The sequence below is a fragment of the Theropithecus gelada genome, chromosome 14 (assembly GCF_003255815.1).
Source record: "Theropithecus gelada isolate Dixy chromosome 14, Tgel_1.0, whole genome shotgun sequence".
In the NCBI taxonomy this organism is placed as follows: domain Eukaryota; kingdom Metazoa; phylum Chordata; class Mammalia; order Primates; family Cercopithecidae; genus Theropithecus; species Theropithecus gelada.
The window spans coordinates 73,027,317-73,043,413 of NC_037682.1; positions in this window are offsets into that span (position 1 = coordinate 73,027,317).

The window sequence follows — 16,097 nt, forward strand, 5'->3', positions numbered from 1 at the left end:
CCAGAACCTACAAAGAACTCAAACAAATTTACAAGAAAAAAACAAACAACCCCATCAAAAAGTGGGCAAAGGATATGAACAGACAGTTCTCAAAAGAAGACATTCATACAGCCAACAGACACGTGAAAAAATGCTCATCATCACTGGCCATCAGAGAAATGCAAATCAAAACCACAATGAGATACCATCTCACACTAGTTAGAATGGAGATCATTAAAAAGTCAGGAAACAACAGGTGCTGGAGAGGATGTGGAGAGATAGGAACACTTTTACACTGTTGGTGGGATTGTAAACTAGTTCAACCATTATGGAAAACAGTATGGTGATTCCTCAAGGATCAAGAACTAGATGTACCATATGACCCAGCCATCCCATTACTGGGTATATACCCAAAGGATTATAAATCATGCTGCTATAAAGACACATGCACACATATGTTTATTGCGGCACTATTCACAATAGCAAAGACTTGGAATCAACCCAAATGTCCATCAGTGACAGACTGGATTAAGAAAATGTGGCACATATACACCATGGAATACTATGCAGCCATAAAAAAGGATGAGTTTGTGTCCTTTGTAGGGACATGGATGCAGCTGGAAACCATCATTCTTAGCAAACTATCACAAGAATAGAAAACTAAACACTGCATGTTCTCACTCATAGGTGGGAACTGAACAATGAGATCACTTGGACTCGGGAAGAGGAACATCACACAGCGGGGCCTATCATGGGGAGGGGGGAGGGGGGAGGGATTGCATTGGGAGTTATACCTGATGTAAATGACGAGTTGATGGGTGCTGACGAGTTGATGGGTGCAGCACAGCAACATGACACAAGTATACATATGTAACAAACCTGCACGTTATGCACATGTACCCTAGAACTTAAAGTATAATAATAATTTTAAAAAAAAAAGAAAAAAAAAAACATTTTCTTACAGGACCAAAGAGTGAGGGACGGGCAGGGGCTGTTTTCATCTTGTATATACTACTTTGCATATTATCTTTCTCCTCTTTCAAGAATTGAGTAATTCTGATTAATTTACATTATCTGATCTTTTAACTGAATCTTCAATTTTGTTTCAATGAGTATTCACTGCTCTTTCTCACATCATTGTTTCTTTTCAGGAATCTCTTTTTTATTTTCCTGTCTTTCCTTTCTCTCTTTTTGGTCCTACTTGGAAAATCTAATTTCTGCATTCACATTAATTCCCATCTACATTAATAACTCGCAAGTGGAACTCTCCACGTGAATCCTCTCTCTTCTGTACTTGTTTATTTCCAGCTGTCTCCATTATCTTTTCCTCTCTGTATTACTTCTAGTGTTAACTGAACATAACAAAATATAGTAACATTATTATTATTATTATTTTGAGATGGAGTCTCACCCTGTCGCCCAGGCTGGAGTGCAGTAGCATAATCTTGGCTCACTGCAACCTCTTCCTTCCAGGTTCAAGTGATCCCCCTGCCTCAGCCTCCTGAGTAGGTGGGACTACAAGCACATGCCACCACACCTGGCTAACTTTTGTATTTTTAGTAAAGACAGGGTTTCACCATGTTGTCCAGGCCTGGCCCACTTCTTATTTTTTTACTCTTAACTTTCATTTTTCTTTCTTTTCTCTGCCTCTGTCAGTGACTATATCACCTCCATTTCCAATGCTTGTAATTTGTGTCATATGTGATCCTTAGCTCTCATTTATATTATTCATTTGGGTTTCAATTCTATAACAAATATAAATTTTAATTTAGGTAACTTTATACAAAATCTATTCTCTATTAGTGTAACCATCAGCATAGGTGCACATATACTATACACCCTCAATTTTGTAGATATCATACTTGACTTTTTAATAAGGTATTTTAATAGCTTATATTTATTGTATTCCTTCTCTCTCTATCAACTGTCTGTCTGTCTATCTGTCTGTTGTATATCTATATCATCCATGATTATGAAGTCATTATTTTGGCAACAAGAAAAGCTTGACTTAAAACTAGCAGCTAGCTGTCACAAAACCCATGCATATTATTCCATAGCAGGAAATAGTGCTCATTTAAACAAGTGAATATGAAGTGCACTAGAAAACCATAGATCTGTGATTTTTAATTTATTGTTTTGTTGTCTGGTTTTGCTTTGTTATTTTCTACTTCTTAAAAGTGCTTCAGGTTGACATTACAAATGGCATAAGTTTTATCAGGACTGTTAGAGTGGTTGTATTTATTTTAGGAGCCTATCCCAGAGACAAAGAACAGGAATGCCTATTTCCAGACGTTTATGAAATAAAGGAGAGAGCCATTGATGTGTGCAATTGCTTCTCATTGTTTCTTTGCAAGGAACAAGGTAGTATGCAGATAATTGTGGGCTCATTAGGATCAACTAGAATGGAGAAGGATTGATGACTGTCATGATTTTTAGTGAGTTCTGTACCAGAAATGAAAGTGAAATTTTCAAAAAATGCCACTTTGCCCTGTTTTCAACAGAACTAAGTATTTCACACACCACAGACAAGGGGAAGAAAAACACAAACAAAAGACAGATAAAATAACACTTTGCAACCTGAGATAAAATGAAAAGAACAGCATCATCTGGCTAATTCTGACCCCCAAGCTAATAAAACTTTGGAGATTTCCCATAAACCTGTACTACCATAAAGCAGTTTTATCTCCGAATTTGCTATGGTGATGTCTGAATACATGGCATGGCATGAGTTTTTTTTTGTTTTTTTGAGATGGAGACTCGCTCTGTTGCCTAAGCTGGAGTGTAGTGGCACAATCTCGGCTCACTGCAACCTCTGTCTTCCGGGTTCAAGTCATTCTCCTGCCTCAGCCTCCTGAGGAGCTGGAACTACAGGCGCCCGCTACCACGCCTGGCTAATTTTTGTATTTTTAGTGAAGATCGTGTTTCACCGTGTTAGCCAGGCTGTTCTCAATCTCCTGACCTTGTGATCTGCCCACCTCGGCCTCCCAAAGTACTAGGATTACAGGCGTGAGCCACCGCGTTCGGCTGGCATGACCTTTATGAATAGGAAAATCATGTGAGAACGTTTCTGAAAGTCTACCACAACCAGACTAACAGACATTTTGGTAAGCTTCATTATTTTGTGGTGTTACCTTTAAATATTTGTGTATTTTATTCAGCCGGCCGGTCGGCCAGCCTTTCTAAGTGCCTTACACCATCTGCCGGTCAACTCTTTCATTCCTTTTCTCAATGCTCTTTTAGACGTTGTTGACAAATTATACAATGTGAATTGGACATCACCCACACTGTTGGTCTGCCTTGAAAATCTTAATTTAACTTTCCTTGTCTCTGATCACCAATTTCGGAGTTCAGATTTCTCATGAAATTCTTTAGTATCTCTGGACCTTCAACCTTATGTAGACGTCCTGTCAAATAGCCCTACAATTAGGTCTCAGTCTGCCTTTCTGTTTTGTTTTCTCCCTTAGATGAGACAGGAAGACTACAGCAAGCTGATACTGGTATTTGCCTTCCCCCAGGTCCCTTAGACTGTGGGAAAAACCAGTGTGTTAGGTTCTGGCAAACTAGTTTCCCTTGAGGACAAGTCTTGTTAACAATGGAATGTTCTGGGAATATTTCAAAATGGCTATTCCTCTTGTTATCCCACCCTGTTTTATGAACCCTGTGAGAACATGCCTGGTTTAGCTGTTGAAGGTAAAACTCACTAGAAGGTGGGGGTGCCCCTAAGACTGCCCCCCACCCCAGAGTTTTGAACCCTTCAACTTAATCACACTGAATCTCTAGCCATTCATCCACTACAATTCAGATTTTCCTACCCTGGCACTCTCGTTCCTGCCAAGATTTCTGGTTCCGGACTTCTGTTCTGGTAAGTTGTGATTCTCTGTATCTGCTTGCCTGTTTCTTCAATTCTGAGGGTGGTGGTATACCCTGTAACCTCAGTTCTCTGATGGACTTATGAAGAGTTGTTGGATGCCATTTTGTTCAGCTTTTTTATTGTGTGGTCAATAATAATGACTTCCAAACTCCAAATTCCTCATAGCCAAACCAGAAACTGAAAGTCTGACACCTGGTCTCTAGAGCTACCTGTGTCTGCTTCCTATTCATTATCTCTTTTCTGTTTTCTCTTTCTTCTCTATCCAACTTAGTCTTTATGCAATGCCATTCCAACCACTCACCTGTACAATGAAGCCCGAATTCTGAATCAGTCCCCCTCTTTGACATCTCTGCCACAGGACTACTGAGGAACTTTAAAGAAAATTGCAAGGCTTTCAAGACCTGATGCACACCCCTTCCTCAGTATTTCCATACATTGTTCCTATCTCTATCAGTCTCTTGACATCTTAAGGGACAAATCTGCCTCAGCCCCTTCTACAGAAGTGAATTTGTTGATTCTGCTTCTTAAGAACATCTCTTCTCTTCCCATTTACATTTACCATTATGAAGCTATTGTAGGCATATTGTTCTCTGCTCTGACTCTAGTAATAGCCTTCTCCATGGCTTTAGTCTTGACCTTTCCAATCTATTGCTCCACAATGTGGCTAGACAGATGATTCCAGTACATCAATTTAATTGTAGTGTTTCTCCCAAAAAGCTCTTCATTCTTCACTGTCTTCAGAATTTGGTCCGTACTTGAAATGAACTCAATATGGTTTCCCAAGCCCCTCATGATGTGGAGTCTTCCGAGCTCTTTAACCATGGCTCTTGTCATTTAGCCCTTTATTCTATTGAACCATGTTGTTCACAAGCTCAGTTTCCAGAGGGAATGATGACTTCCCACATCTTGGGAAGTTCATATGAGCTGAACTCATTTATATAATATCCCAAGTTAGATTTCAATTGTTCCAATAAGAATCACCCTCTAAGACTTGGTTACTTCTTTGCTCTGCCTTAGAATCTTGTTTTTGGTGTGTGGTTTCTTTTTTTTTTTTTTTTCACTATAGAATGTATATTTTACTAAATTTTATTTGCTGTCTTATCTTGTCTCTTTCCCATGAGGAAAAGACCTTATCTCTTATTTATTACTGTATCCTCAATATCTAGCATAGTGCCAGTTACATAAAATGCATACTATGAATATTTATAATGAGTGACAAGAGACTGACATATGGAATTACATAAAACACGAAACTAGGTTTTTGTCTCTATATTCTTAACCTGCTTGCTGAACTTATACATTTATGTTCTTACTATAAACTGTAAGCTATTAGACTCAGCAGAAGTCACAAACAGCCAGACTACAGGCTAAATGTTACCCACAAAACTGTTTGTTTTGGTATTGTCCATGCTTGGGAGAATATAAAACCAATATTTAAAGAGGAAGAGATTAAAATCCTAATGTGCAATTGATCCTAAAAAATAGAAAACCTATAAACACAGATCCTAAAAAAAAGCTTTGGTGTCAGTCAGATGAGAGCATGCATCAGTGGATGTTTGTGTTGTCATTTACAAACTTGATGTTATTGGGGAAGTTGAAAAACTTCCCCCAATTCTCTAAGCCTTAATGCACTTCTTATTCAATAGGTCTCATCCAGTAAAATTCAATATGGTTCTCACATTCTTTCTCTCCCATAGGTTTACCACTTGAGATAGAAAAACACTTCAGCTTCTCTTCTTTCCTCTTCACCTGCACTCTTCTTATTCTCAAAAGTAAAGGAGCTGGGTGTGGTGGCTCACACCTGTAATCACAGCAATTTGCGAGGCCAAGGTGGGCAGGTCACTTGACATCGGGAGTTTGAGGTCAGTCAGGCCAACATGGCAAAACCCCATCTCTACTGAAAATACAAAAAATTAGCTGGGTGTGGTGTCATGCACCTGTAATCCCAGCTACTCAGGAGGCTGAGGCAGGAGAATCGCTTGAACCCAAGAGGCAGAGGTTGCAGTGAGCTGAGATTGCAACATGGCACTCCAGCCTGTATGACAGAGTGAGACTCCACCTCAAAAAAAAAAAAAAAAAGAGAGAGAGAGAGAGAGAGAGAGAGATAAAGGAAATTCCAAAGTGGATTTTCAAAGTCCACGGAATTTGCTGGAAAATCTTCATTATTAGGTGTGACCAACCCTCTATGCAAAGTTTCTTATTTCTTCCTTCTTTACTTGAAAGGATCAACAGATCCCAGCAAACTATGAATTTAGTGCACATTGTCATATACCTTTTCTAGTCTTCTCTTTCTCTATATAGAGATAGATGGATGTATACATTGAACAAGAGCTTGCTCCTTAGGCCAAGTCGGATTTTTTTTTTTTTTTTCTGGCTTTCATCTTTTTTTTTCCCCCACTACTAACGTACCTTGTCTTAAGCTATCGGCCTGGTGTCAGTTTGTATCCTAAGCCAGTTTGATCCTAAGTATGAAGGAAAAACACATTTTTCCTTTCTATTTATCTGTTTCATTGCTGGGAGCAATGGTAGGAATACTTTGAACAGGTCTTTCCTCACATTATAGTGACCTTGATGTATAGAAAGGTGAAGTAGACAGAAGCTTGCAAATATATATCTAAAATACAGGTATAGCTTTCAGGGGCATTTAGAAAAATGATGACACTGAGATGCTAGATTCCTATATTTAGGAAGGCTGAACAGAATTGGTAGTTTAGAAGAACAAAGGGAAAGTAGGGCAGTTTTCCTTACAGACTTTGGACAAGGGCAGCTGTTCTTCTTGTGGAGGTAAATTAGATGCCCAGGGGAGAATTCACACCTCACACAGAAGCATTGGTCACAGGATTTTCAACCACTGGTTCTTAGAAGAACTTTATTGTCCTATCTTGTCATTCCATTCTCTATTCTGTTTTGAATCTACTCTTGCAGGCTGGACCTTCAGCTATAGCTATGGAAGGCAGTAAACCATACTGTGTGAGACTTATGGTCCTTGAGTTTATTCTGAATAAGAGGAGATTTCACAGATTGATTGCTCAGTTTGTTTGTTTCTTTGTTTGTTTTACTTTTTTTTCTAGATGTCTCTCACACAACCCCATGTACATCATGTTTGTCAACTAGATCTAAGAGAATCGTATAGGGTAAGTAGGGTCCAGGTTTAGCAGATGCAGTGGAATTTTTGTGCTACCATTGAAGTGTGCAGGTTAATCAAAGCCTTGGAAATTAATAAGCACAAACTAATAGAATGCAAGGACTTGGGGAGGAATTACAGTCAATAATAAATATGTTATTGGACTTTTGAACGCATAGACCTGGGAACAATTGCAGAAATATTGCAGAGCTAAAAGGCTCTTTTGAACTATCTGAGAAAAGCCCATGTGATCATAATGACTATTCTGAAGATCAGACAACATTGTGACCTCATCTTGGGCAACATAGCAATACTTTGTCTCTACAAAAAAAAATTTAAAAATTAGCTGAGCATGGTGGTGCATTCCTGTAGTCCCAGCTACTCAGCAGGGAGCTGAGGTGTGAGGATCAGTTGAACCCAGGAGATCGAGGCTACACCGAGTTGTGATAGCACTACTGTACTCTGGCAGGCTGGGTGACAGAGTGAGACCCTGTCTCAAAAACAAACAAACAAACAAACAAAAAACCCACTTTGGCCTTAGGAAACTGGCATGTATTCAATGACATTTTAATAAAGTGAAACTAAAAGTAACTACTTTTTTCCTCTCATAGTCTCTATGTTTTATTTTGCTAGATAGGAGTATATTTAGATGAAAACAAGAGAGAAGCATCACCTTTGGTTGGGAACGTCTATTACTGCAATAATTACATATCATTCTAAACTTTGTTGGCATGGGACTGGGGTTCCTCTACACTTACGTGTCTGTGGAATCACTGAACTCTGGAAAAATGAACATAGGAGAAACTAGGGGTTTTAGTCTTTCAGCATTAGAGGTATTCAGAAGAGAGGCCTGTTCTAAGGGAAAATGACCCATGACGTAACTGCTGAAGACGTGGCCCATGCTGCCTGGAATGAGACTGCTTCTAGAGGAATAATCAAGGACAGATTTTGGTTTTCCTAATACTTCAGGGGTGAGGAGGAAGCTTTATTTAAATCTAGATTTGTGAAAGTTTTTTGGGGGAATTTACGAAAGGACATGGGATGGTTTACATTAGAGCATTTCTCAGTGGAATATGGCAAGACATAATTTAAGAAGTAGAATTAGAATCAAGGAATATGAAGTTCTGGCTTATTTTACAGTGTGGATTTGAAGTTAATTATTGTCCTTACTCATTTAAGGGACTTCTGAGATCTTTGGTTAAACTTTCCATCTCACTGGTCATAGGAAGTTACAGGAATATAAGACAATGACAAGATCTTACTTGCAACTAGTAGAACTGGAGGCAAATGTTTCCTAAAACTCTAATAGTATCCACATCTAAGGAAAATATTTATATCTCTGAATTATTGATCGCAAGAGTGGCTGCTAAACTGAGTTGGGTTAACAGATGGAAACCACGTTGCGGGAATAAGGGCAGTGGGCACTGGCCTCACTCTGTGTGCTGCCTCTCTGCTCCTTCAGTTCCTGAGAGAAGGGAAAAAAATGGCTAATCTGACACATTCTAGAATCCAGTACATTGACTGGGAGTCACACATGGCTTAAAAAGTTGATCGCTCTCCTGTGGCTCTATCTGTGGCTCTCTTTTAGTTCCTGTGCTTGCTAAATGCCTGAGGTGATAAGTTGATCCAAAGCCTCTCTTCCTTCTCTGTATGTAACTCAATGCTGGTTATTGCATTGAGTTCCTGAACCACATAGAAGCTCAAATACAAAAAAAAAAAAAAAAAAAAAAAAAAAAAACAGTCATTTTTCTTTAGCAGGGGACAAAGAGGCCCATTAGATCTTAGATCCTAAGTCATATGCTCCAATCCAGCTGCAACCCACATGATGGCATTGGGAAGGAGCCTAATGAGTTAGCACAGGAGACTTTTCTTTCCCATGCAGCTATTCTTTCATGCATGCCTCACTCCTTTTAGGATCTTTTTTTTCAAGGAAGCTAACTGGAAAGACAGTATTTCTCAGTCCTAATCAATTGTCCTCAAGACCCCAATTATACCACAGACTCCTTATACTCTTCATGCATTTATTCTTTATGGGCCTAGACTTTGCTTTACCTATTCTTCCGCATAGTGTTTTTCAAAAATTCCCTCAGAAGTATTTCTGCTGGTTGGGATGATGAATACATACCCTGTGTCTGAAAGTAAAAGACAAAGCAAGCTATCGCTGAAACAGAAGATTGTCGGAAGTTCCATTTAAAAAAAAAGACAAAACCATGATTTTTTGAAGCTACAAGATACATCCTAGTTGTTTCAATAAATTATGTTTTAAACTACTTATTGCTGAGTAAACCTGATTCTGCAGGGGAGGTAAGGAATCAGGCGTTGAAATGAGGCAGCCTGAGTTTGAATCCCAAATTTCTGTTTACTGGCTATGTGACCTTGGGAAAGTGAGACTACCTTGAGCATTGATTCCTTTAGGTATAGAAAAGATAAGAAAAACAAAAACCCTACCTTATTGGTATAATGTGAGACTAAGTTATTGGATATATTTATAACGTTACAATGTGTGTAAATATACATGTTATCATTACTTTAGATATGTGTGTGTATGAATATTTTTTGGATATCATATACCTCTAGTTATCTGCCTTCAGTTCCCAGGAACAGGCTTGTTTTAGTTAGAGAAGCATGATCCTAGTGATGAGGCTCATTTCTGGAAGATGCGTTCTGTCTCCCAGGCCCTTGCTCCTCATGCAGGGACACAATGATTTATTCCAAATTTGCTTGAAAGAATGAAGCAGAAAGGCATTTTCCCAAGTTGCCTCACCCTAGGGAAATGACTTCACAGTTTGTTTTTGGTTTAACTAATCCCTTCTTCCTCTGGGCTGTTCATTTTTGTTTCTCTTTTTAAAAATCTTCCAGCTTAGTCCATGCCTTCCAGCTAGTTCTGCTGTCCAGGACACAATGATGGATTCTAATACAGCAGCGACAGCTGGAGAGTTTCATGTTTTCCTTTGGGAGATCCCATTGGTTTGTGAAACTAAAAATGAAGACATTTTAGGCATTTCCCTAAAGTGCTTCTCTACCATCCTTAGGGCTAGTTTGTTTGCCCACGCTGCTTGAGCAGAGGTCTGTTAACACAATGATTGCGAAACATCTGGGGGAGATATTTGGATCTAAGGGGTTGCAGGAGTAGCTTTTATTGCTATTAATGAAAGCAACTCACCATTTGGCACAATAACCCATGCCTTCTGAGTGTTGTTTATAGCAATGCCTGATTGCCTGAGATCTGCTTTGTCCCAGGATTCACTGTCAATTAAAATAATAAATAAGTAACACAAGCCATAGAGATCAGAGGGAAGGATAATTGTCCTACCTAGTCAAATAAATGAGGGACTGGCTGGGACAAAGAAGAGGAAAACGACAGAGGTATATGTTTTCCTCCCCAATGGTGCCATTTTCATTGTTATTTTATCTATACTACAATGGGTAAAAAGGAGTGTCTAGTCACAACACAGTCATAACAAACAACTAAAGTGTTTCCATCCTCATGGGCCATAGACAGTTTCCTTTCAGTGCTTCTGACTATGTTCCCCTCACTACTCCTGTAGGAGGCTTTGGATGAAATTACGTCACTGGGAGAGAGAAGAGTACGTTAGTTTCATCCTATGGGAGAATCAAAGAACTACCAAATCAATTCAACATGTAAATAGAGAAATAAAAACTGCAGGAATATTCCATTTCAGGCTAAGAATAAGGATAATGCATTTTGCTAATCTAAAAATCATATCAACAATATTAGTGGTTCTATTGTATTAAGTGCTTACTGTGTGCTATTCACCATACTAAGAAATAACCTGTTTTATTTAATCTCTTAACATAGTTATTTTTAGTAGGTACTACTATTTTTATCAAAATTAGAGAATTCAGTTAATTTGCCTAATGTCACAAAAGATTCCATGACAATTCTTCATAAGTAAGTTTGAAACAGGTATGATGTCAGTTATTCATTTAATTACTTTTGATGTGGCAGATTTTGATAAGCAGATGTGTAATAGTACACAAAAAATACAGGAGCTTTCCCGTAAAGTGTTACCACTTCTACCCTGACTTAATCACAAGACTCAGGAGACCTTGAAAGGAAGGGAGTTGGAAATCGAATTGAACACATAAAATTTTGTATCACACTGCATTGAATTATTTATTTACATGCTACCCCCTCCACACAAACACACACAGGCACAAGCCCACTTAGCAATGAGTTGCTAAACCAAGGACCTACTTTTATTCATCTCTGTCTGTCCATATCTGTCTGCCTTATTATAAGCTAAAATGAGATCATGTTAAAAAAATATAAAAGAGAAAGGAGGGGGAATGAGAGTGATGTAATATTTCTTTGAAGGATTATACAATGCTGGCAGAATTACAGGTCTATGTATCATCTCACATTTACTGTCATTTTGAAGAAGGTAGGATTATCCCAGTTAAAGAGACAAAAGAATAAAGGTTTAGAGAAGTTACATAATTGAAGAAGGTCACTTAGTCACTGTGTGATAGAACTGGGACAGGAATCTACTTTTGCCAAAGGCTTGGTCTATTCTTTTTTTTTTGAGACAGCATCTTGCTCTGTTGTCCAGGCTGGAGGGCAGTGGTGTGATCATAGCTCACTGCAGCCTTGAACTCCTGGGCTCAAGTGATTCTCCCACCTCAGCTTCCCAAGTAGCTAGGACTTTAGGTGCACACCACTGTGCCTGGCCTTTTTTTTTTTTTTTTTTTTTTTTTTAAACAGTTTGTAGAGATGGGATCTTGCTATGTTGTCTAGTCTGGTCTCAAACCTCAAACTCTTGTCCTCAAGTGGTCCTCCCACCTCGGCTTCCCAAAGTGCTGGGATTACAGGCATGTACCACTGTGCCTGGCTGTCTATGATTTTTCTACAACATAAGGTTTAACATGTAAATTTTTACCACCATTAGTCTTACATAATTATGGTTAACTTACTTTCAACTTTGCTAAGGGTTAGGAGATAACTATTAGGGCCAATTGATTGGTGAACTATTCATTGCAAAAGATAATACAGAACAAGAAACAATATTGAGATATAGGGTGCAGTGATATATTAGTTTTGGCCTGCTGAGTTTTAGGCTACTATGGGTAATGCAAAAGGAAGTTTTTGATAAGAGCTGAAAATATGAATTCAAAATTCAGGAGGTAAATTTGTACTAAAGATGGAGGCTTGAGAAGGGATTATAATTGTGGCAGTTAAAGCCTTGGGAGACAATGAGTCCCTGAAGGAGAAAATATAGGCTGAGAATAGTGCGGAAGGCTAGTCTGTAAGAAATGAGAAGAGAAAAAAATTAAAAAGTCTAAAAAAGAAATTTTGAGAAGAGCTATATCTAGAATGGAGAAGAACCAAGACAGAAGTGCAAAGAAGATAAAAGAAAAAAGAGTTGCAAGAAAAAAAAAAAAAAGCCACAATATGTAAAAGTGAATTAAGAACCAAAATACGTTCATTGGATGTATCACTTAGGAATTCTGCTCTATCAACTTTTGGATATTTTGAAGTTTTACGGTTATATCAGAATAACTAAGGGACATGTGAATTGAAAATGTTTTATTTAAACACGTCAATAGAAGAACCCCAGTTTCTACTTAGAAACAATACTTAATATTAATGGAGTACAATTAATATCACGAAAGAAGAGTCATGATTGACTCCCTTATTCTGACATTTCGCTTTAATGCATTTATCATCACCTGATATAACATATATGATATCTGTCATCTACCTCCTGACAGTGGATGTAAGCTCATAAAAAGAGGCACTTTATTTCATTACTACTGCATCGTCAGTGTCTACGACAAGAGTTGGTCAAATATAGCCCACCTCTTGTTATTATAAATAAAGTTTTATTGGAATACAGCCATGCCTGTTTATATTGCCTATGACTGTTTGGGCAGAGCTGAATCAATATGACAGAGACCATATGACTCACAGGCCTAAAGTATTTACTATTTGGCCCTTTACAGCAAAAAAGTTTGCCAACTCCTGGTCTAGAACAATACTTGTCTATAATGAGTGCTCAATAATATAACTGATAAATGACAGAATTAATAAGGACATTGTTCTTAATTATTGAACATGTGTTGACAAAATTACTTAACCTTTGTAAGCTTTGTTTCCTCATTTCTAAGAATGGAATAACAATAATAGTAATATATCTTAAAGGACAGAAGTGATCATTACATGAGATATACATAATTAACAAATGGTAAAATTAAAAAAAAAATAAATACTCGTTCCCTTCCCTGTCATTCCTTAAAATGCTGTCTGTGAAGGTAATTTCATGGTCTGCTGACTGGCTACTTGTGTGTTCAGGACTTGCCTGAATCATTCTGCTTGGAGCCCCTCTGGTCAGCAAAATGAAGACAAAGTAATATTATTGATTCACCCAAATAAGATGTTCTTCTGTCCCTAGTAGTTGTGAGACTTGGACTGCTCTAGTATGACAAAAAAGGTAGAGTCTAAGGAAAGTCACAGGCCCCCAACTTCCAAGTCATCCCATTCCTTTAAAGTTATTATTTCATTATTAACATGATATTGATTGTGACAGAAAGAGAAGTAGATAATAAGAAGAGACATTTGGGATTGATAAAAAACACTGGCAATGATTTTCCAGGACACAGACTTTCACCTCTCTAATTGTTCCAGGACAGTCCTTCATTATTCATGGCATTCTCTGCAGTGTAGTACACTGTTCAATGCACTTGTCAAGACCATTCAGTCTCTTAATTATTAAAAAAAAAAAATTGCTAGTTTTTTTTTAATGATTATTGGATATCCAATGAGAAAGGTTATTTTTAATGTCACCTAGCTTTCAAAAAGTGCTAGTAATGAAAGCTATTATAAGCTTTTGTTCTTAAACATATACGCACTCAACCAAGAGAGATATTTTCAATTTTATTTTAAAAAGGGACTTGAACATTAAAATTGAAGACATTAAAATTGGCAGGTACAAAGTAAGAGAAAGGAGAAAATACAAACATTTCAATTTTCAAAAGGATTTTAATAGTTATAAAATAGAAAAGACAGTATAAGAACAGGAAAAAGTTAGAAAAATAACATTGCTATTAAATACATGTGTCCAACTCTTTATCATTCAGGTTCCAAATGTCCATATTGTCTGAGGCAACCTGAAGTCCCATCATGAATTTCACAATCCCTATATTCTGTGGATATCAAAACATTTCCGTACTTGAGTAAACAAATAATGTAGTGAGATTCTGTGTTTTGTGACACATTTACCCTCTATATGTTAGGCAATACAAAAGTGGCTGGGAAGACCATAATACCACCTCAAACAAAGCTTAATATAATTTATTTCTTTAGAATAGCATTAGAAATGTTTTCAAAGTTTGACTTTTGTCCAGTTAATAATAAACACATTTTAATCAAATTTAAATGAGATGTAAACAGAAGAATGGCTTGCCAATACATTTTAAAGATAATTTATTTTACCTTTTTGTGTTTCAATATAAACTGTTTTACCATCTGAAGTTTAAAATTTGTAATTTAAAAAAATCGACGTAACTGATCATTCTCTTGTTTCTAAATGGTAAGACAAGATTGTCTTCAGGGTGCTATTTGCAAACATTTTTCTCCAAATAAAATATTTAGGGTGTGGATAGACTTTGTTCATAAGAAATTAAAAGATAAATTGTGTATAAATACACTTATTTTTCCCTTTAACAGTGACTTTGAAGTGTTAGAGATATCTTGATGTGTTACATAGTCTTGATCAAATAACCATAATTTACAAACCTAGTAAATGCTAGATCACTGTGAATTTGCAGAATGATTTTCACTTTTGTGATCATGATTATCTGGTTTTTAATTTGTTTACATAGTAGAGATGTTTTACCAAACAGTCTTTTCAGTCAGGCTGCCTTGGTTCAAATTCTACTTCTTCCTGACCTTGGAAAATAATCTAGCCTCTTCAAAGTGCAGGTTTTTTATCTTTAAAATGAGTATAATAGTACTGCATAGTTCTGAGAATTGTGAAAATTACATGAATTAGTTAATGTAAAATAAGCAGGGCATTTTAATACTTACTTACCAGTTCTTTATGGTATTACGGAAAATCACTGAACACCACCTAATAAGAAGTTGGTATAATTTCCACTTTTAAGACTCTTCACCGCATAAATCAGTAAACTTACCAGCATCTAAGTTTTTTACTTTTAATACTGAAAATATCTACAAAAGAGGCTATGCACAAAGATTAAACTGTATGATGAACGTGAATTAGCATCCTTATTGGCCCATTGTAGTGGGCCAGTGAATAAACATATAATGTTTAAACAATGAATTTAAACATGTAGTAAGTTCATGTTTTAAAAAGTATAGCCAAATTTATGGGGAAATATAAAACAAACACACTTAAAAAGCAAATGGCAAAGTGGAGATAAGTTTCGCTATAAATATAGCAGACAGGTTTATAATTCTTCTATTACAAAGAGCTCTAAGAAATCAATTGAAAACTCCCCTGAGACTGCAATAGAAAAATGGGCAAAGCAGCCAAGAAGGTAATTGTTTGAGGAGAAAAAAATCAAAGGGCAAATAAATATACAAATATCAACCTCATTATCTAAGAAGAAAAATGATGAGTTTTGGGGGGATTTTTCTTGTCACTTATTACATAGCGCTTTTTATGGTGTAGTGGTTCTCTCATGTAGTCCTGATGGGATCTCCATAACCTGATGAGACTTTCAGCATCGTAACCTTTAGAGAGAAAAGGCTGACAATGTGTGTCCAGGTCTTTAAAAATGGCTACAGCTTTGGGCCTGGTAAACCATGCAACCAAAGTATCCAGAGATGCTGAATAATTGTCATGAATAAAGTTGTTCATGCATTCATTTTTAACAGGAAAAAAGAACACTCAGTGTGCCACAAGATGAAATTGCTTTTAAAAATAAAGAATATTTAGTGAGAGAAAATGCTCACTAATAATGTTATATGAAAACGGCAATTTGAGTTCAGCTTTGTATGTATATGTGATTGATTATATAACTAGTTTATTAATGAGCTGGACATCTAGAGGCTCAATCAAAAAGAGCTTTACTTTTCCCCATTATTATATTCCATCTGCTATGCCAGCTCTCCTTTCCACACAACTGAACAATATTTTC